The sequence below is a fragment of the Heptranchias perlo genome, chromosome 29 (assembly GCF_035084215.1).
Source record: "Heptranchias perlo isolate sHepPer1 chromosome 29, sHepPer1.hap1, whole genome shotgun sequence".
Classification (NCBI taxonomy): Eukaryota; Metazoa; Chordata; class Chondrichthyes; order Hexanchiformes; family Hexanchidae; genus Heptranchias; species Heptranchias perlo.
The window spans coordinates 18,055,643-18,076,780 of record NC_090353.1 but is presented as its reverse complement, the minus strand read 5'-3'; the positions used below and the strand labels follow the sequence as shown (position 1 = coordinate 18,076,780).

General features: G+C 46.7%; 1 protein-coding gene across 3 annotated transcripts in view; it reads right to left on the bottom strand.

The window, feature by feature from the left end:
• The window catches only part of kank3 (KN motif and ankyrin repeat domains 3), a 46,490-nt gene extending 25,991 nt beyond the window's left edge, over positions 1-20,499 (bottom strand). Inside the window, exon 1 of one of the 3 annotated variants that reach the window (XR_010957905.1) lies at positions 19,370-20,499. The gene's annotated coding sequence lies outside the window, so the exon portion shown is untranslated. Of the gene's footprint in view, positions 1-11,201; positions 11,278-19,369 lie in introns of those variants that run through there. The other 2 variants (XR_010957906.1, XM_067968201.1) reach the window with 2 other exon arrangements.
• Between the last annotated feature and the right edge of the window lie 639 nt (positions 20,500-21,138).

Genomic DNA, 21,138 nt, shown 5'->3' with positions numbered 1-21,138 from the left:
ACCAGGATTGCTCACACCAGACTGCACCCGTTACTGTCACCAGGATTGCTCACACCAGACTGCACCCGTTACTGTCACCAGGATTGCTCACACCAGACTGCAGCCGTTACTGTCACCAGGATTGCTCACACCAGACTGCAGCCGTTACTGTCACCAGGATTGCTCACACCAGACTGCACCCGTTACTGTCACCAGGACTGCTCACACCAGACTGCAGCCGTTACTGTCACCAGGACTGCTCACACCAGACTGCACCCGTTACTGTCACCAGGACTGCTCACACCAGACTGCACCCGTTACTGTCACCAGGACTGCTCACACCAGACTGCAGCCGTTACTGTCACCAGGACTGCTCACACCAGACTGCACCCGTTACTGTCACCAGGACTGCTCACACCAGACTGCACCCGTTACTGTCACCAGGACTGCTCACACCAGACTGCACCCGTTACTGTCACCAGGACTGCTCACACCAGACTGCACCCGTTACTGTCACCAGGACTGCTCACACCAGACTGCACCCGTTACTGTCACCAGGACTGCTCACACCAGACTGCACCCGTTACTGTCACCAGGACTGCTCACACCAGACTGCACCCGTTACTGTCACCAGGACTGCTCACACCAGACTGCACCCGTTACTGTCACCAGGACTGCTCACACCAGACTGCACCCGTTACTGTCACCAGGACTGCTCACACCAGACTGCACCCGTTACTGTCACCAGGACTGCTCACACCAGACTGCACCCGTTACTGTCACCAGGATTGCCCACACCAGACTGCACACGTTACAATCACTGGCATCTCTCACACAGGAGTCTGTATCAGTTCAGCTTCAGCTTCGAGGCAAGTGAAGGACTGAGGTCTCACCTATTCAAAGTACCTCCCAAAATTCCCCAGAAATAGTCAACTACCCTGGTGGCAGCTGCTAGCGCTGGAGCCCCAGCCCACATAGTTTCATGGAATGTGTGTAATTTATACATTTTTCTCCCATGTATATTTCTTGATGGAAACACCATCCCCGGTCCACAATCCCCACAGCTGGATAAAAGAATTTCACATTGTTCGTCTCGCAGTGAATGAACAGTTCCAGCTGTCAGTCGTACTGCCGAACTCAACAGCACAAGGCTTAAGGTGCGGTCTTGACACTGCATCTGTGCCACGGAATAGCACAACAGAGGTCTATTACCCATTCAGCCCGCCATCGAAAACTGGAGCTGAGGATTCTCACTTCCTCATGGAGTGAAAAATCATCAGGCAAAACTCTGCACCCGGCTCCCACGCAACTCCCCCGAAGATAATGAATCGCACAGATCAGCTATTCACAAGTAATAGAGAATTATTGCCTTCATCCTAATGAGCACAAAAATCTATCCCCGCTCAAAAAAATAATTAATTTTTTAAAAAAATACTTCATTCTGCTGCCTATTTGGACAATGTTCAATAACTAGTCAGTTTACTATTCACAACACTGCATGAAGTAACATGTCTAAACACAATGGGTATCGCAGGGGAGCGGATGGACTAGGGGGGTGTCGCTCTCAGATGTGGGATGTTTGGGTCTGGCTCTTTGGTTACCGAGGGCGGGGCGGGGGATATTAACATTTCCACTGCAGCAATCAAATCTTCTGAAAGGTAATGCCAAAGTCACATTAAGGTCTGGCTATTTTTACTGAATGTTAAGTGGTCATATTCTTTAAATATTTCTTTAAGAGAGATAGGAGACCGAGTTGGAAAGGGTCAGATAAGGGCCAGGGAGCAGGGGCGACACAGAACAGAAAGGTAAATTTCTACTTTTCCGCTTTTCACTGGGCCTGTTTCATTCAATTGACTTTCTAGAAAGTGTTCAAACACGTCCTTTTGTGTCCAGGATTTGCTACCAGTGTATAAAACGGTTAAAACCAACCTGAATCTCAACCAACACCAGCTGCACGGACAGATACAAATCAGGGAGGTGCTTCCTTTAACCTCGCCAACAGAAGAATTTGCTGTTTCCGCAGGCGTGAATTACTGCAGGAAAACACCAAGTTTGCTCCAAAGAAAATTTCCTGACGCCAAATCTCCAGCTCCAGGATAACCCCAGTCTCGGGACCCATTGTGTTCAGGCAGCTTTGCTTCACTCCCTCCTTGCACCAATACTTCACTTTTTAAAGGGGCTGTGCCATCGTGAAAAACAGTTTGGCAACCGTGGGGAGAACAAGTTTCACTGGTGAGGTGTCACTGTCGTAAATTCGAAAATATGTTTACAGCATTACCTTCTCTTTCAAGGGGCACCTACATTTCTGGAGTATTAAATGCTAGTGGGTGGGTCCTGCAAATGTAAACAAGCCGATGAGAGTTAGAGGGAGACTTTCTTTTTCTTGGTTCACGACACCTGCTGTTGGCCTATTCAACTCACTGCCCCATTCGGTCTGTCACTGTGTTCGTGACATGATGTGGGTACAGAGGTATGGGGGAAACAGACCAGGATCAAATCCCCTACCCTCAACCATCTTTCGGATGAGACATTAAATCAAGGCCCCATCTGCATGCTCAGATGGATGTAAAAGATCCCATGGGACTATTCAAAGAGTAGAGACGTTCTCCCAGTAACCTGGCCAACATTTATCTCTCGACCAATACAGATTAACTGGTCATTTATCTCATTATTGTTCTGTCAGTTCAGATCAAATCCAATTTAACAGCTCATTCAGACTAAGCAAATGAACTAGATCCAGTAAACCTAGACTGAGCTGGATCATAAACATAGGGGTATATAGAGGGAGCTTTACTCTACATCTAACTGGTGCTGTACCTCATCTTGGAGTGTTTGATGGGACAGAGCAGAGGGATATTTAATCTGCATATAACTCATGATGTACATGACCTGGAGTGTTTGATTGGATAGTGTAGAGGGACCTTTACTCTGCATATAACTCATGATGTACATGACCTGGAGTGTTTGATGGGATAGTGTAGAGGGACCTTTACTCTGCATATAACTCATGATGTACATGACCTGGAGTGTTTGATGGGATAGTTTAGAGGGACCTTTACTCTGCATATAACCCATGCTGGACATGACCTGGAGTGTTTGATGGGATAGTGTAAAGGGACCTTTACTCTGCATATAACTCATGATGTACATGACCTGGAATAAAAATAGGAAATGCTGGAAATACTCAGCAAGTCAGGCAGCATCTGTGGAGAGAGAAAGAGTTAACGTTTCCAGTTTCATTGGAACAGTGTTCACTGGGATCTGTTCCAATGAAGCTCAATGGAAGCTCGAGGAATAGCACCTCATCTTTTGATTAGGCACTTTTCAACCTTCCAGACTCAATACTAATTTCAATAACTTCAGATCACAACCACTGCTCCCATTTTTTTTGTGGAGCTGCAGCTGCTGGTAATGGTTCTGCTGTTGCCATTTACAGCTTCTCTAGACCCGTCTTTTGTTTCTTAACTTGTCCCATTACCACCCTCCTTGCTTTGCACCATCATCACTTTTGTCATTTAATCACCCTTGCCCTCCACCCTATCTCAGACTTTCCCTTTTGTTCTTTCCTCCCCCTCCTCTCCTTTCCCTGGCTCTGTACTTGTTTAAAAACTATTAACTCTTTAACTTCTTTCAGTTCTGATGGAAGGTTTGCGACCTGAAACATTAACTCTGTTTCTTTCTCCACAGATGCTGCCTGCCTTGCTGAGCTTCTCCAGCGTTTTCTGTTTTTATTTCAGATTTCCAGCATCCACAGTATTTTGCTTCTGTACATGACATGGAGTGTTTGACGGGGTAGTGTAGAGGGAGCTTTACTCTGCATATAACCACTTGCTCTGGTTGTTCCATAGTGGGTGTGTAGAGTTGCAGCCCTTGATCTGTGTCCCATAGATGGTTTACATGTTTGTGGGCACGTGTACCCCCTGTAAAACCGCCCTAGATGCCACCCACTCTCCCCATACCCACTGGCAACAAAACCTCCTGCTCCTGAAACATGTAACTCAATAGTAAAACCCAACTCGGGCCACAGACTCATAGCAGTTCAAGCTCCTGAAAAATGTCACCTGTGCAACTGTGATAAACAATCAAAAAAACTCTTGGCAATTTAATCCAACAACAACAACTTGCATTTTTATAGCATCTTTAACATAGTAAAATGTCCCTAGGCGCTTCACAGAAGCGTAATCAAACAAAATTTGACACCGAACAACATAAGGAGATATTAGGACAGGTGACCAAAAGCTCGGTCAAAGAGATAGGTTTTAAGAAGCGTCTTAAAAGGAGGAGAGAGAGGTGGTGAGGTTTAGGGAGGGAATTCTAGGCAGCTGAAGGCACGGCCGCCAATGGTGGGGAGATTAAAATCGGGGATGCGCACGAGGCCAGAATTGGAGGAGCGCCGAGATTTCGAACAACCCCTGTAAATGCTTCCTGCAAATTGTGCAGTAAAGTGAGGACCAGGCGACTTGCACAGGCAGGTGTGGTTTAAATGGGCTAAGCTCTCACCGAACAATAAACTTCGATTGGAAATACAACACAACCGCAGACCCACTCCCTGGAATGCGGCTTCAGTGGGCTGGTGGCTACTGGCATGTAATTGACACAATCAGAAATTCCAATCTCAGCACCGCTGCTATGCAAACAAGTGACAACGTGTCACTAAGAGCACAACACCGAATTAAGATCATTTGAACAAGCATTTTCCTTCATTTGCTCTCTTCTCCTGGCCTCTTGTGCATCCCCGGTTTTCATCCCTCCAACATTGGCGGCCGTGCCTTCAGCTGCCTAGGCCCTAAGCTCTGGAATTCCCTCCCTAAACCTCTCCGCCCCTCTCTCCTCCTTTAAGACGCTCCTTAAGACCTATCTCTTTGACCAAGCTTTTGGTCACCTGCCCTACTATCTCCTTATGTAGCTCAGTGTTAAATTTGTTTGATAACGTTCCTGTGAAGCGCCTTGGGACGTTTTATTACGTTAAAGGCGCTACATAAATGCACGTTGTTGTTGGTATTGAAATGCATTGCCTGTTTGCTGGGTTACTGTTACCTGAGCCATTTTTCCAAGAGTGAGCCTAAACACTGAGTGCAGATTGGCTATTCTGCTGTGGGGCCATCACAGCACAGCCTGATCCTGTTATCTCCTGACATCCAAATAACACTAACGGGCCAACGTCTGTGGGAGGGATCAGTGAGATAAGCAGATGCTACAATATCTGACTAGGCCTCCTTGTGTGTTCTTGTTCATGTAGTTAGCCAAAGGGTGAGTAGAACTAGACTGCCACAAGGTTACCAGATAATCCATTCCACTCAGCAGAGAATATGATAAAAATAACTCCTTGATGTAAAGCTGCCGAGTGAAATGGATTGTCTGCTAACCCTGTGGCAGTCTAGTTCCACTCACCCTTTGGCTAACTACACGAACAAGAACATACAAGGAGGCCCAGACAGATACTGTAGCATCTGCTTATCTCACTGATCCCTCCCACAGTCATAGGCCCATTAACGTTATTCAGCCAGAATGAGAACCGGCTCTAACACAGAATCCCAGCTGAGTATTTCTGCTCCTGTTACCAGCTCAGCAATTGGACTGTGGAATTTCCCTACTGTGTTTGTGTTGTCTTGTTGATCTCTCTGGCTTTACCTCAAACCACAAAACAGAGTCAAGGCCACTTTAATTAACCAGTAGGAGCAGTAAGAATGAAAGGCTGAGGTTGCTGGCAATCTGTCAGCTGGTTCATATTTAGCATTTCATTATTTTTCGACCAATTTTCTCCACTCCTCTTATCTCAGATTCTTGTTGGGCTTTGGTCCAGGGGACCTAAGAAACATTAAAAATTAGAAGTGGGAGTAAGCCATATGGCCCCTCAAGTCTGCTCCGGCATTGAATAAGATCATGGCTGATCCTCTACCTCAACTCCTGTTTCCCACCTGATCCCCATATCCCTTGATTCCCTTTAGAGTCCAAAAATCTATCGATCTCAGTCTTGAATATACTCAATGACTGAGCATCCACCGCCCTCTAGGGTAGAGAATTTCAAATATTCATGACCCTCTGCGTGAAGAAATTCCTCCTCATTTCAGTTCTAAATGTCTGACCCCATATCCTGAGACTATGCCCCCTAGTTCTAGACTCTCCAGCTAGGGGAAACACCCTCTCAGCATCTACCCTGCCAAGCCCTCTTAGAATCTTATATGTTTCAATGAGATCACCTCTCATTCTTCTAAACTCCAGAGAGTATAGGCCCTTTCTACTCAATCCTTCCTCAAAGGACAACTCTCTCATCCCAGGAATCAATCTAGTGAACCTTCATTGCACTGCCTCTAAGGCAAGTATATCCATCCTTAGGTAAGGAGACCAAAATTGCACATAGTACTATAGGGTGTGATCTCACCAAAGCCCTGTACAATTGCAGCAAGACTTCCTTACTCTTGTACTCCAACCCCCTCGCAATAAAGGCCAACATACTGTTTGCCTTCTGAATTGCTTGCTGTACCTGCAGGTTAACTTTCAATGTTTCTTGTACAAGGACACCCAAATCCCTCTGAACACCAGCATTTAATAGTTTCTCACCATTAATTTTTTTTTCTCTTTTTCCCACCAAAGTGAATAACCTCACATTTCCCCACATTATACTCCATCTGCCACCTTCTTGCCCACTCACTTAATCTGTTGATATCCCTTTGCATCCTCCTCACAGCTTATTTTCTCACCTAGCTTAGTATCATCAGCAAGCTTTGATACATTACACTCAGTCCCTTCATCTAAGTCATTAATATAGATTGTAAATAGCTGAGGCCCAAGCACTGATCCCTGCGACACCCCACTAGTTACAGCCTGCCAACCTGAAAATGACCTTTTTATTCCCACTCTCTGTTTTCTGTCTGTTAACCAATCCTCAATCTATGCTAATACCCGTAATCCCATGAACCCTAATCTTGTGTAACAACCTTGCGTGTGGCACCTTACCGGGACCTTGCTGGGGCTATGGTCCAGGAGACCTTGCCCAAGTGGCCATTCTTCATGCATGAGTAGGCTATTTGACTGTGGAGGGGGCATAACAGCTGATTCTGATCTCACCTGACATCCACATATTTTCCATCAAGGGTCACTGGATAGTGATCAGGAGCAGAATCCCTGGCTGACTTTGCCCTCCCTAGCCGAGATGCAATGAGACCCTGCTGTTAAAGGTGAAGAGCTGTTGCAATTGCTGACTTGGATCATTATTCCTGGTTATTATTAAATATACCCTGCTCTATATACATAACCGTGTTTGAATTTAGTCTGGAAGGTGACACTATTATCCAATGCCGTCATGGGTCTCAAACAAAGCACCAGATCATGAACCTAGGTCAGTCTATATCTCTGCAATTTGGGCATCTGAGTCTCTCTGCCTCACTCATACAGTTCAGAGATAAGCATGGAGTTGACATAATTGCTCATTGCTGAGGATCTTTACCTCTCCTTTCAGAGCTACAAGCAAACATTCAGAATGGGAGACAATGTCTCAAATGGAAACCTGTCCATTAATTGGCTACTGCTGAGTCAGTGAGGGTCCACACCTCAATGAGAATCTGAACGACACATTCGAAAGCAGGTTCCAAAATTTAAAATTTTAACAAATTGGTGGCTAAGGTTAGACTTCAACATTGCACCAGCACAGGAATCAGCTCGGGAACAGAGGGATACTGACACAGACTGTAAGTGGTTCAGTAACCAGAGGTCACAGATTTAAAATAATTCACAGACAAACCAGAGGAGAAATTAGGAGATTCTTTTCTACACAGAGGGTTGGTAACATTGTACTACCTGAAAGGGTGATGGAATCAAAAGGCAACTTTCAAAGGACAATTGGCCATGTACTTGAAGAGGACTCATTTGCAGGGTTATGGGGGTGTGGGACTAAATTGGACAACTCCGGTACAGGCATGACGGGCCGAATGGCCGCCTTCTGTGCTGCAAGATTCTATGATTCGCCTGCTTTACTATGATTCTATGATTCGAGCTTTACTCCTTTCCTGTGCCTCCACGGTCCCCATCCTGTACACGGCCTTAAATGTTATTCCTTCAACTTGAAACAACTAATCAGTCCGACCACCCGTGTGTTTAGTGGAGACAAATGCAATGTTTCCAGTTCTTTATCGCCAGAAAGTGTATAGAGGCTCAGGGAGCTGGTGTGCAGCCTCCTACCAGCACAGTTACCTCCGATGCTTCATACCCGTGGCTTGCTGACACTGGCTGTAACACAATCTGCCGTTGAAAGACATGCGGAGGAATTGCTCACTGCAAATCAGTTAACCCTTCAACTGCAAACAAGGCGTCACAAGCCACACTGCCCCGGTCAGCTTCATGCATAGATTAAAGCACAGTTGGAAAATTCCACTCGCTAATTCAATGAAGCTTCACTTCCGATGAGGCTGAAAAATTCTACGGAATGCCAATATGCTGCACCTTTCGCTGCTTTCCTGCTGCACCCTGCTCTTTAAAGCTAATGCATGTGTTTGTGCCCCAGAGTGTGTTGCTCCTGTGCTGATTCATAATTCACTCCAGATAACTTTACACAAAAAATCCACCTGACGCGACTGGATCGTTTGTCTTTGAATAATCTGACGCAGATTTCTACGGAGTTTTCATTGCTCCCCTTTTTAACCATTCTCAGCTTGATAAACTGCAGATCCCATGTCAGAACCTAGGCCCCATTACATCCAGCAGTGGAGATAATCAGAGTGCTGCAGGGACTAGACCTGGAGCTCTGCGCATAACGGGCACTTTTGGGACGGCTCCAGGTGGTCAGCTTCAATAAAAAGTGAAACTTGTTTTAAAAGACCTGTATGGGGGAACCACCTGTATCGAGAGACCACCTGTGTGGAGACTCCAGCACTATGGAAAAGACCACCTGTATCCAATAAGCTCACTGTCCGTTAGTATGTCAATGATTTGGACATGAACCTGCGTTAGAACAGCTGCCTATTAAGAGCACATGAAGCCAGTTCCAAAGGTGTTCATTATGGACAGGATCCCAGTACCAGCAGCATCTGCTAAAGGAGCTTGTTTAGGTTAAAACTGGGCTTCTTCCTGCTCCATCCCTCTCACTCCCCACCAGAAATCCAAATAGCATTTTCCCACTCATGTCAGTGGTACTTTTCTCTATGGGTCAAACAAACATAACATTTATATCCGTGGGCAAACGCTCGATAGCCAGAATGAGGCAAATAAACTCTAGCTCTGTTCTCAAATTGTATTGATTCAATAATAGTGAGGGATCTGCTGCAGGTTGGGGATAAGGGATACTGCTGTAAGTTACATATCTCTCCGAATTAAGTGCTTCACTTCCTGAGGGAGATCAGACCAGTGTTCGCATCCTGCGGAATATATTGTCTTGTAATATTTATGGAAAGCACATTCAGCTGTGCCAGCATTAGAGAAAAACTCTCTGAAGCTGATCACTAATTTCCCTCTGTAGGTTATTCTTCAATAAACATAGCGCGGCTTCTATTAAACAGTTTGTCTCCCTTATGCTGTTATCTACGATGTGACCTTTTGTACCAGAGTTATCAGGCCTCCCTGTCATGAGTCGCAGAGATGCACATTAACCAGATCCAAGTGAGAGATTGACAAGTCCTCTCACTAGTCAGGAAACTCATCCGCGTGAAGTATGAAAGAACATTCTACTGTTAAAGCTGTGCAAACTGTAGAGATTCACAAATTTTGTACAATCTCCGTCAGACAATCACAACATCAACAGTCATGTTACTTTGGCGGAGGGTTGTCAGTTATTGGAGGGTGCATCAAACTGGATTGAAGTGAGCTGCAGAATGAAACAGCCATATAACGACAAGCTGTCCGCAAGCTAAACATTGGGAAATTGTGCCTTATAATCCAGGAAGGTCCCAAGTTCCATCCAAAGTCAGCTGGGCTGGCACTAGAATTCTGGAATTGGCCTCAATGCCCCTGGGTTAGGGAGGGAGAGAAAACAAAACAGCCAAGGTTCCTGCTTCTAATCACTATCCAGTGACTCCTGCTGGAAAGTATGCATGTGTGGACATTGGGTGAGGACAAGATCCAGCTTGGCTGTGATGGCCTCCATGGTTGACTATCCCATTAACATCCTGTATGAAACTGTCTAGGCTCGCACAAGCCATTTGGGCAAGGCAGCAGTGAGAGTCCAATACCAGCGTCATTTCCAGGAGAGGAGAAGGAAATAAATCTGGCTTACAATTCACAGCCTCGTAACATCTGAGCATATTGGAAACAAGGCTTAGAAACCGGAGCAGTAACATCCTGCGCGCACTGTCTCAGAACACGTAAACTACATCTCACTATTTCCTGCAGCTCGAGTGTCCAATGCGGTGGATAAACTATTTCACTGAAATCAGTTTAATAGCAAGCTGCCTTCACTGAACTTTCTGCCCAATTGTTCCATTGGTGAAAGTAATGATTTAAGAACTTCAGCTAAAACACTTCTGTGCATATTTTGGCGACCGGACAGAACTGCCCATAACAAGAGGGGAAAGTATCATTCTTCACTCTCCACATAATGAAACTACACTCTCAGCCGCAGCCAAGTCCCCTTGTTAATGAGCTGCAGCTTTTCCAAATCACAAGCACAGGGTCACGGATTCCAATTGTTTTGAGTTCCACCCTCTAAAGGAAACATCTGGGATTAAAACAATGCAGCGACTCACACAACATCCCTCTGTCAGTCACTTTGGAAAGTTCCCACGGACAAAAGGGTGGAAGTGGATACTCCAAACTACCCGACAATTTTTCCAGTGCTTTTTGGAGGACAAAGATTTACAATGTCAAATGGATTTTATTTTAAACCCAGAGTGCTTCTTGTTTACTCTCTCTCACTCACACACACACACACACACACACAGTGTCTACCCCATTCATCGGTTACTGGCAGAAAGTGGTCAGCTGGATTGCAGACTCCTCCAGAATCCCAAGAAAAATACAGACGAGGAAGACCATTCAGCCCATTTTCGCTCATCCAAACAAAAAGATCCTACAGGTCCCTGAACACCACCTAGCCGTGTCTTAAATAATCCCAGGATTGTTGCCTCTAGTACCCTACCCGAGTCAAATCCATGTGTTGGTCAATTTTTTGTGTGAAGAACTTCCTGATATCAGTCCTAAATTTGACTTTCACTAGTTTGTGCCCTTTTGCCGTATTGTTCACGGTTTATTTTAAAGCAATGTTCCAGAATTACCATCTCTATACGTTTTAATACCTTCTATACCTCTGTGAGGGTCTTTCTGTATCACCTTCTTTCAAGGATAGAAAGTCTTTTTCACGAGTCTTTCCTCATAACTCAGTCGTCAACGGTATGGATCAGACTCATGGCTCTTCTCTCCAGGACACAAATGCCTCCTTTGTACCTCTGCGATTAAAACAGTTCTCAAGGTGCGACCTGACCCGAGAGCGATTTCCTCCGACTTGTACTTCATTGTTTTGGCCATATAGTTCGACATTCTATTTGCTTTGCTGAGCAAACAAATCCCACTCGTGGTGTTAAAATCGATGACGGTTAAGTTGAAAGAGATCTCGGGATATTAGTAAACACCCTACTGCACACGTCAAACCGTTGCATTGGTTTGACACGTGAAGTAAGATGTCTACTAATATCTCTAGGTCTCTTTCAATGTAACCGTTATCTATTTTAACACCACCAATGGGATATGTATGCTGCCCATTTTAATTCCTATGTGTGTGGCACACCTTTTCCGGAACGCACCACTGACGTTCCTTGTTTGACTCAGGTAACGTGACGTGCCAGTTTTACTCCCACTGTTCTGGCCGATTAGTGCGTCAGTGAGAATCAAAAGCACGCTGGCACACCTGAAGGTTTATTATAATCCATGCGATGCCTTGGGTTAGGTCTGCGCCATCGGGTCATTCAAACAAACAGCTCTTCCCGGCCATTAGTGATTCCATTTACATCACTCCCTCAGTGCCTGGCAGTTACAGATAGATCATCAACCAAAGAAAGGACAAAGGGTATGTACAGGAATTACTGTGAGGGAGCATTACCATCAAGGATATAGAAGGCAGCAAGAGTAGAATTGCAGAATCTCATCATAAGCAAACCAGTGGGAGCAGCTACTAATAGCAGGCTAATGTTAAATAAACCACACACTGCCCTTGAGCCACAGTGTTCCAGTGGATTGCTCTAGACTGATACAACCCCCAAAAGCTCCCCAACCGAGTGCAATGGTTCAGATTGCGAGTAGTAAAGTTTGCAACACTGAGTGTGCAGTAAGTACACGGTCAGCAGACGATTCAACAGAATGAATGAATTCTGAATGGAAATCCCATGATCTAAATCCCATAGCCTCGGATTTAGCAAACAAATCAGGAGGATGTCCTAAAGTTTGCGATATTCTAAAAGGAAAATGTTGAAGATGCCTCCAAGGATAGTTCTGGAGCCTTTTTATCAGGATATCTAGTCGCAAGTTTCATTTTGACCATTTGGAGCTTCCCGATTTTCAAAGTCCTCCTTCCTGTCAGGCAAGAGGCCAATGTTTATGGGGAAGAGCCAAGACCTGATCAAATGGCCAATCAGTTAAGTTTCTAGAGCAGTGAAGGGCTCTGTCATATTCAGGGTAAACAAAGTGATTGATTCCTTCTGTGGGGGCAAGGAACTCTGAAGGGAAACCTCCCTATTGCTTGTGATGTTTAACTATTACCTTTGGTGATCTGATAGGTTTTAGCCAGAGTCATTGCAAGGCTTGAAAGATTCAGCCGCCACCATCAATACCTTCATTGCTCTCGTTGGGAGAGTTCATGAACAGTTGCCCTATAAGGGATCTCCTGTGCCTTTCTCCCCTTACTCTGTCACTCTGGTCATCCTGACCACCTTTCACAAGGATTGCCTACAACCAGCCCACCTCCAGCTCCAGCAACTGCTATCCCTTCTTCCAGAGGTAGTCCTCTTTTCCCGGGGAATTAGGACATATTCCACTAACAGATCCTGCCATAGAAACTTTACCAAATGTGTGCATTGTAACATTGACCCTGACAGAAAATGGAGTCAACAGGAAGTAAGGTTTGTGGATAGGGAGTGCGCTCCATACGCGGGATTTTCACACACACACAAACCCAGTCTCTGGGCTGTCCGTTCTAATCACTGGGATCCACGAATTGAGCACAGATCAGCGATTGCACCTGGGTGTTTCCTGCTCTGAATCACCTACTGCCTTTTCCCAACTAAACTATGAACAGCTTTTAGAAGAGGGGATTTTTTTTTTACCATTTCCAGTACACAGCTGGATCTCGATCAGAATCAGTATCCTAGCCAGACACCACCTAACTACAACAGCAAGAAAATAAGTATAAATATGCGCCAATTAGAGATCCCATAGACTGATAGCTATTTAATCTAACAGGCAATACAGCAGTCAGCTCATACTACTTTACAACCGCTCCATTCACTGGACCGCCAGCATTCTTCGGGCCGTTGTGCTGTCTCCGGTCGGCCTGGTCGTCTATACACAGAGCACTCCATTTGTGCCTTTCTGTGGGCTGGATGAAGGCAGCTATTGATTCTCTGCCACTTCGGGAACTTTCACTTTTAAAAATCTGACATTCTTTCATTGTCCCATTGTTACTGTCTCGATGGCCTCCGATTAAAGTTCACATTCCCAAATATTACATCTTGTAACAGCTGCATGTGTCGCCCACAATATTCCCAACAACAAAAAGCAGCAGAAAACCACATTAGGGACGAAATACTCAGGAAAGGATTCAAACGCAGGGTGAGGCCAATCACCATAGGATCCATCATGCATAAGGAATGCTTTAACTGGACAATAAGAGCAGGACTTGTGAGTGTCAGCATCACAACTCAAAACATTTTAACGTCTCTTTTTCTCACTGAACTGCCAACATGTTCTCTTTGTTTGAGAGACTCAGGGACAGGTCTCAGCTGATTTGAACAGGTGACACGCCGGTCTTGTGATATGTCCAATACTGCTTGTATCAACTGCCACAAGTCCCACTCACCCACTCTCCACCACCTCAGGCCGCCCCAGGTAATACCAAGACTTGGCATCAACACAGTGCAATACACTGCCACAGGACTCATCCCATTAAAGAAGTACTGACCTCCAGAAAAATGTCCAGCAAAGCTTTTTCTTTGCTTCTAGAAAAACATGAAGCACTGGCATATATACAGTGTGTGACAACAACATGCAGAAAATGGCAAATATCTCCTCCCATCAATCAAAGGCGCGCACGTCAAATAAAATCAGCACCTTTTTAAAACTCTAAGTGTCTGAAGGCTAATGACACTCTGGGTTAGTATAAACCTTACTCGGTGCGGTGTAGTCACTGGTATATGTTTCTTCCTGACTTGTACAGCAGTGACCACAATAAAGTTTTGTATTCTACTGCAGCAATGGACTTAGGGAAAGATCCAGGACTGAAGGACAGAGCAGACCCAGGACTGAGGGACAGGGCAGACCCAGGACTGAGGGACAGGGCAGACCCAGGGCTGAGGGACAGAGCAGACCCAGGACTGAGGGTCAGGGCAGACCCAGGACTGAGGGACAGGGCAGACCCAGGACTGAGGGACAGAGCAGACCCAGGACTGAGGGTCAGGGCAGACCCAGGACTGAGGGACAGGGCAGACCCAGGACTGAGGGACAGGGCAGACCCAGGACTGAGGGTCAGGGCAGACCCAGGACTGAGGGACAGGGCAGACCCAGGGCTGAGGGACAGAGCAGACCCAGGACTGAGGGACAGGGCAGACCCAGGGCTGAGGGACAGAGCAGGCCCAGGACTGAGGGATAGGGCAGGCCCAGGATTGAGGGACAGGGCCGAGCCCGGGACTGAGGGATAGGGCCAAGCCCGGGACTGAGGGACAGGGCAGACCCAGGACTGAGGGACAGGGCCGAGCCCGGGACTGAGGATCAGGGCCGAGCCCGAGACTAAGGGACAGGGCCAAGTCAGCAACCAAATTTTACTTGCAAAAAATTATAAAAACCAATAGCATCGCCCAAACTCCCTGTCGTGCAAGTCACCATTTCTCACTTTAAAAACCAAGAAGACCTGATACAGTAAAATACTGGCAGAGTCTCAGTTGTTATGAACACATTGTCCTGCCAAAAGGCTTGTGAGTCTGCAGCCAAAGGGTGCGGTGTCCGCAGTCTCTCCCCTGATAGAAGCAGGAAGGAGAGTGGCTCCTTCTAACATGTACATTAATGCTGCCATATTGTTGTGCACATCTGTAACTAAAACCGAAAAGAGTCAACTTTTCTCCCGTACATTGATAAAATGGGAAGCTTGGGTCCGTCCCACTAGTGCACTGTGTCAGTGAGCCTTGCAACAGCTCAGAGACCTGGATTCAGTCACAGCTACGGCCGACCCTGGCTTCCCCTCGGGTGCGGTATTACCGATCTCAGTCGGGTAACTGGCCGCAGCATTGAGTGAAGCTGAATGGGCAGCTGGTGGCATGGAGACTGCCAGTCACTCCCCCTTCTGCTGCACACCCGCTCCATAGATGGGCACGGGCCGAGCTCACTCACACCTGCGTTCACTCACCTACATCCCAGTCAAAGTATGGCCTGGGAGAGCTATGCGAAATAGACAAAAACACGTGTAAATAAAGCAGACTCTCTCCATCACTCTGTAACTGGAAACAGTCGAAGTGATATTTCTGCACCAGCTCCTTGTGAGTGAGGCTGAACTGGGTGGGACTGCATTGCTGTGATATTGGCCTTCTCCTGTATATGCCCTCAGGCAAGACTCCTCTATCTTTCTAGTGACATTTGCACTAACATTCCTTCACTTCTTCCAGCCTGCAGGAGACAATGTCACATCTTGTCATTCTTAAAGTGGCACTGCTTTATCTTAAAGGGGCACTGCGCTCTCTTAAAGGGGCACTGTACTGCCCTTATGGAAATGTAGTTAGCAAACCAATGGCCTAATTCGTTCCAACTGAAGATTAAGGTACACCCAACCAGTTTCCATGAAAACTCAGAAGATTCTCTATTAAATAATAACTTACATTTATATAATGCCTTTAAAGTGGAAAACACCCTCAAACTACTTTACATTGGGGAAGAGAAAAATAGACAGAAGGACTAAATGAGCAGACATGGTGGGAGTTTTAAAGATGGTCCGGTAAGTGAAGAGGTTGCGGGAAACGTTCCAGGGAGCAACTGAAGGCTCTGCCACCAATGATGGGGTGAAGGGAGTGAGGGGGCGGTGCACAAAAGGCCAGAGTCAGAGGAATGGTGAGACATTAGGTAGGAGGTGTTTACGGGGGGGGGGGGGCAAGGCCATGGAGGGTTTGGAGCCAAGGAAGATGGGATTGCAATGTAGGTCAGCGAGGACTGAGGGAAGAGTGGGACTTGGGCAACGGAGTTCTGAATAAGGTGGAGCTTATGGAGGGAAGAGGAAAACATTGTAGAAATCATGTCTAAATGTCGATAATGGTTTTAGCGGCGGGAAGGGGCGCGATGGCGGGTCAGTTCTCGGTTGAACGGGACACCGAGGTCAAACGTTAAAAACTGGAAACTGAAAACTTTTTAACACAATTCCCCATAAGCATGGAACCGGAATGTTTGCTCCCAAATTCTGTTTTGTCCCAAATTGAAGCCCCCTCAGCCACTTTGTTGGGATCACAGGCTAAGTCGCCCACCTTTGACATCAACTACATTTCCTTTTATATGAAACAGATGCAGACGCCAGAAGCTGCTTCTGACCCTATACGTGCAGTGACCCGCTCAATAAAAGGCCGAGGGTGCAGAGCAGAGGAACAAAAAACCGATCACTTGTAATTTAACCGAACAAACTCCAGCCTCGGAACAGGAATAACTCGCTCTGTGATTGGCTCCCCCCACGCACATTCACTCCTACTGTTTTCTGTTCGTTTTTAATAAATTGTCCTATTCATTCTACAGAAGCCTGTTCTGTGCTGTTGCTTTGTGCAACGGGCCCAGGCGTCGCCCTCTATTCTGAATATGTAGTTTTGCTGTCCTCCCCCAAACTCACTATTGTTTCTTTTGTATTCAGGAACCTCGGTGAAGGGCCAGAGCCTATCGTGCGCTCACCATCGCTTTTACTTCATATTGCCCCCCAGTCCAACCATATACAACGTTAGTGGCACTGCACTCGGCCCCTCACCTGGGCTGAAAAGATTAGGGAGACAAGTTGACGTAAACCATCAGGCAGTGATTAAATGACAGCAAGTTTGAGTTTTCCAAGTCTGCAGATTGTAGGAGGAAAGATTGACAGAGGGAAGTGAACAGCGTCGCAATTTTGTGGTCCAGGGTAGGAATGTTCCAGTAGGAGACGATGTGAAGAATGAGATTTCCACACCGTGAGGAATCATGAAGGAGGGGTGTGTAGGGTGTGGTTACATCAATTGGAATTGTAAACGCTAATGCATTCACATTGTTCATGTAGCGAAGTGAAACCAGTGTAAATGTGACAGTGGGAGCTTATTCAGCAATCCCGTAATACGGAGAACAGGAATCGGTCTTTTTAGTGCAGTGTGCAAGGGACAAATTACTCCCAGGTGGACACACACCAGGACTGCAGTGTACAATACCCCTCCCTGGCACACACCAGGACTGCAGTGTACAATACCCCTCCCTGGCACACACCAGGACTGCAGTGTACAATGTCCCGCCCAGGCACACACCAGGACTGCAGTGTAAAATGTCCCTCCCAGGCACACACCAGGACTGCAGTGTATAATGTCCCGTCCAGGCACACACCAGGACTGCAATGTACAATGTCCCGCCCAGGCACACACCAGGACTGCAGTGTACAATGTCCCTCCCAGGCACAGACCAGGACTGCAGTGTACAATACCCCTCCCAGATAGCCACCAAGACTGCAGTGTATAATGTCCCGCCCAGGCACACACCAGGACTGCAGTGTATAATGTCCCGCCCAGGCACACACCAGGACTGCAGTGTACAATGTCCCGCCCAGGCACACACCAGGACTGCAGTGTACAATGTCCCGCCCAGATAGCCACCAGGACTGCAGTGTACAATACCCTGACCAGACACAAACCAGGACTGCAGTGTACAATACCCTGACCAGACACACACCAGGACTGCAGTGTACAATACCCTGACCAGGCACACACACAGGACTGCAGTGTACAATACCCTGCCAGACACACACCAGGACTGCAGTGTACAATACCCTGACCAGGCACACACACAGGACTGCAGTGTACAATACCCTGACCAGACACACACCAGGACTGCAGTGTACAATACCCTGACCAGGCACACACACAGGACTGCAGTGTACAATACCCTGCCAGACACACACCAGGACTGCAGTGTACAATACCCTGACCAGGCACACACACAGGACTGCAGTGTACAATACCCTGCCAGACACACACCAGGACTGCAGTGTACAATACCCTGACCAGGCACACACACAGGACTGCAGTGTACAATACCCTGACCAGGCACACACACAGGACTGCAGTGTACAGTACCCTGACCAGACATGCACCAGGACTGCAGCGTACAATACCCTGACCAGGCACACACACAGGACTGCAGTGTACAATACCCTGACCAGACACACACCAGGATTGCAGTGTACACACCTTGACCAGACATACACCAGGACTGCAGTATACAATTCCCTGACCAGGCACACATTCTCCCACAAAATATCCAGGTAATGATCCTCACATTTCATCAGGGGTTGGGGGTAACACGCTGCGGTTACATTATCCCTGGCACCGTCCCCACAATCCCGGCACAGTCCCCACAACCCCGGCATTGTCCCCACAACCCCGGCACAGTCACCACAAAGCCCATCATTAATGACATTGAAGGCTTTTCAAAAATAAACAGAGAACATACACAGCCTGGGTCATTTGTACCATTTTTAAAAGAAACCCTCACACCTGGAAAGGTGCCTGACTTGGCATTTTATACATACATGTTTCTGAGATTTTGTATATTTATATTTCTGGGATTTTGTATATTTATAATTTCTGGGATTTTGTACATTTTATATATTTAGCGTTTGCATCCGTTTAAACTGGAACTTTTCTCATTACAGTAAATTAAACTCCGTGCACTGTTTCAGTATTCGACCTTTTCACTTACTGTCTATCTCTCTGGGATTCAGTGAAACATTTGCAGATCTCAGACCCGGACACCTCCTGACCTGGGTTTCAGATAGTTTTCCATTTCCCTTTGCCCCCTGCTGATTATTGATCTTTGATGTTTTAATATATATGTTTTAGTACCTCTGAGCCCAGATCCCAATGACCCAGAGACAACCCCCACAGATGCCCCGCACTCCCACGCTCATTCCCCAGGATTGTAAATGTGAAACCAGTCAGCTCCAAGTCCCGAACCGCCTCCTTCTATTGATAAGTTGGGAAAGAATCGTCAGTATTCAGCTTACCTTAAATCGGGCACTTTGTGTCAAAGTTTCCAAACTTTCAGCAGCTGCCGGTGTGACTGACGGAGAAAAAGTTCCAGCTTCAGAGCAGAAATCCCAAGGTGGGAGGAGTTCTTTCCGGACTCAAGGAAAACTGCAAGAAACGCCCGGATGCCGCTGTTTGTTGTTCCCTGCAATGTATGGCTGAGATTTCATTGCACTTCCCTCGGGTTCGGACTTAATTCATTATTATTTCTAATTATCATTTCAAGTCTCCCTCACACTGTAAGGAAGCTCAGTCTGTTCAGTCTATTGAAGGTGACCGGTTGGGAGGCATGATGGCCCCTATCGCCCCTGCGAGATGTTGATCAGACAGCTGGCAGAATAAGTCTGGTTGGTGTAACTCATAATATTGAGCTGTCAGCCCTTAACCCACGATCACCTTTGCAGAGGTTCCCGAATTGGTAATCACGGGGTGGTTGAAGGAGAGCTGGTTAACCATGGGTTGGCCAGTGTTAAAGGGTCGAGATTGGTCCTTTGACGGATGGTGACATTTGCCATGTACCGTTACCAACTGATACAGTGCATGTGATGTTGGCATTGCCAACAGTGGCTGCAGGCTGGCTGTAATGCAAGTCCGTCTCAGCACTATACAGGAGCTTATAAACTTCAAATCTTCATCTACAGGGTAAATGTTATGCATCACCACAGATACTGTTCATGGTAGCAAGACGGTTGTGGCAAGACCAATACTTTGGTTTAACTCTATGGGAATGCCACTGGCACAGTGGACATTGCTGCTGGGCTGACAGTAACATCCAGTGAGAAACTCCTCGTTATTTGACACTGATACCCAGTGAGAAACTCCTCATTATTTGGCAGTAATACCCAGTGAGAAACTCCTTATTATTTGGCAGTAATTCCCAGTGAGAAACTCCTCGTTATTTGGCAGTAATACCCAGTGAGAAACTCCTCGTTATTTGGCAGTAATTTCCAGTGAGAAACTCCTCATTATTTGGCAGTAATACCCAGTGAGAAACTCCTCGTTATTTGGCAGTAACTTCCAGTGAGAAACTCCTCATTATTTGGCAGTAATACCCAATGAGAAACTCCTCATTATTTGGCAGTAATTCCCAGTGAGAAACTTCTTACCATTTGCCCCTATCCCACGCATGATCCTGCCCTGTTCCTATCCTGCTCCTCCGCACCCTCCCACCCTGGATTATCCTGCCCTTATATTTCTCCTTGGTAAAACTTGGGTACAGTGCTGGTCTCCAGAAGGGAGCACGTGGGCAACAACTGGGAATACCCAGGCCAAGGAAGCACCCAGAAGATGGCCAATTCCTTTTTGAGAAAGCTTCAGTATTGGCTCCCTGAAAGGGGATGAGAATGGAGTATGGGGGGGATAGCTGTGCTGGTCAATCCCCTTTTGATGGACAGGCACTTAAGTTTCCAGCAGCAAGAAGCAGGTGGGTGCCCAAGATGTGCCTGGAGTGGTGCAGGTGCCAGTTAGTCCCGCACAAATTAGGTGCAATCTCCGCTTGGCTGCCATGATCATGACTGTTGATTTTCGGCCCCAGTACATGTAAAAATCTCATTATTGGTGTTCTTCAAATATTCAGGGTACACATCACAGCCAAAACCGATCCTGCAGCCAACATCCACACAAAGGTCACTGGATAATGATCAGGAGCAGTAGATTCCTCCTCTCGCTAGCCAGAGGCACCGAGGCCTGTTGTAGGAGCCACACTACTGTCCACGTTGAGATTGACTAACTCAGCCCACACTGGCGA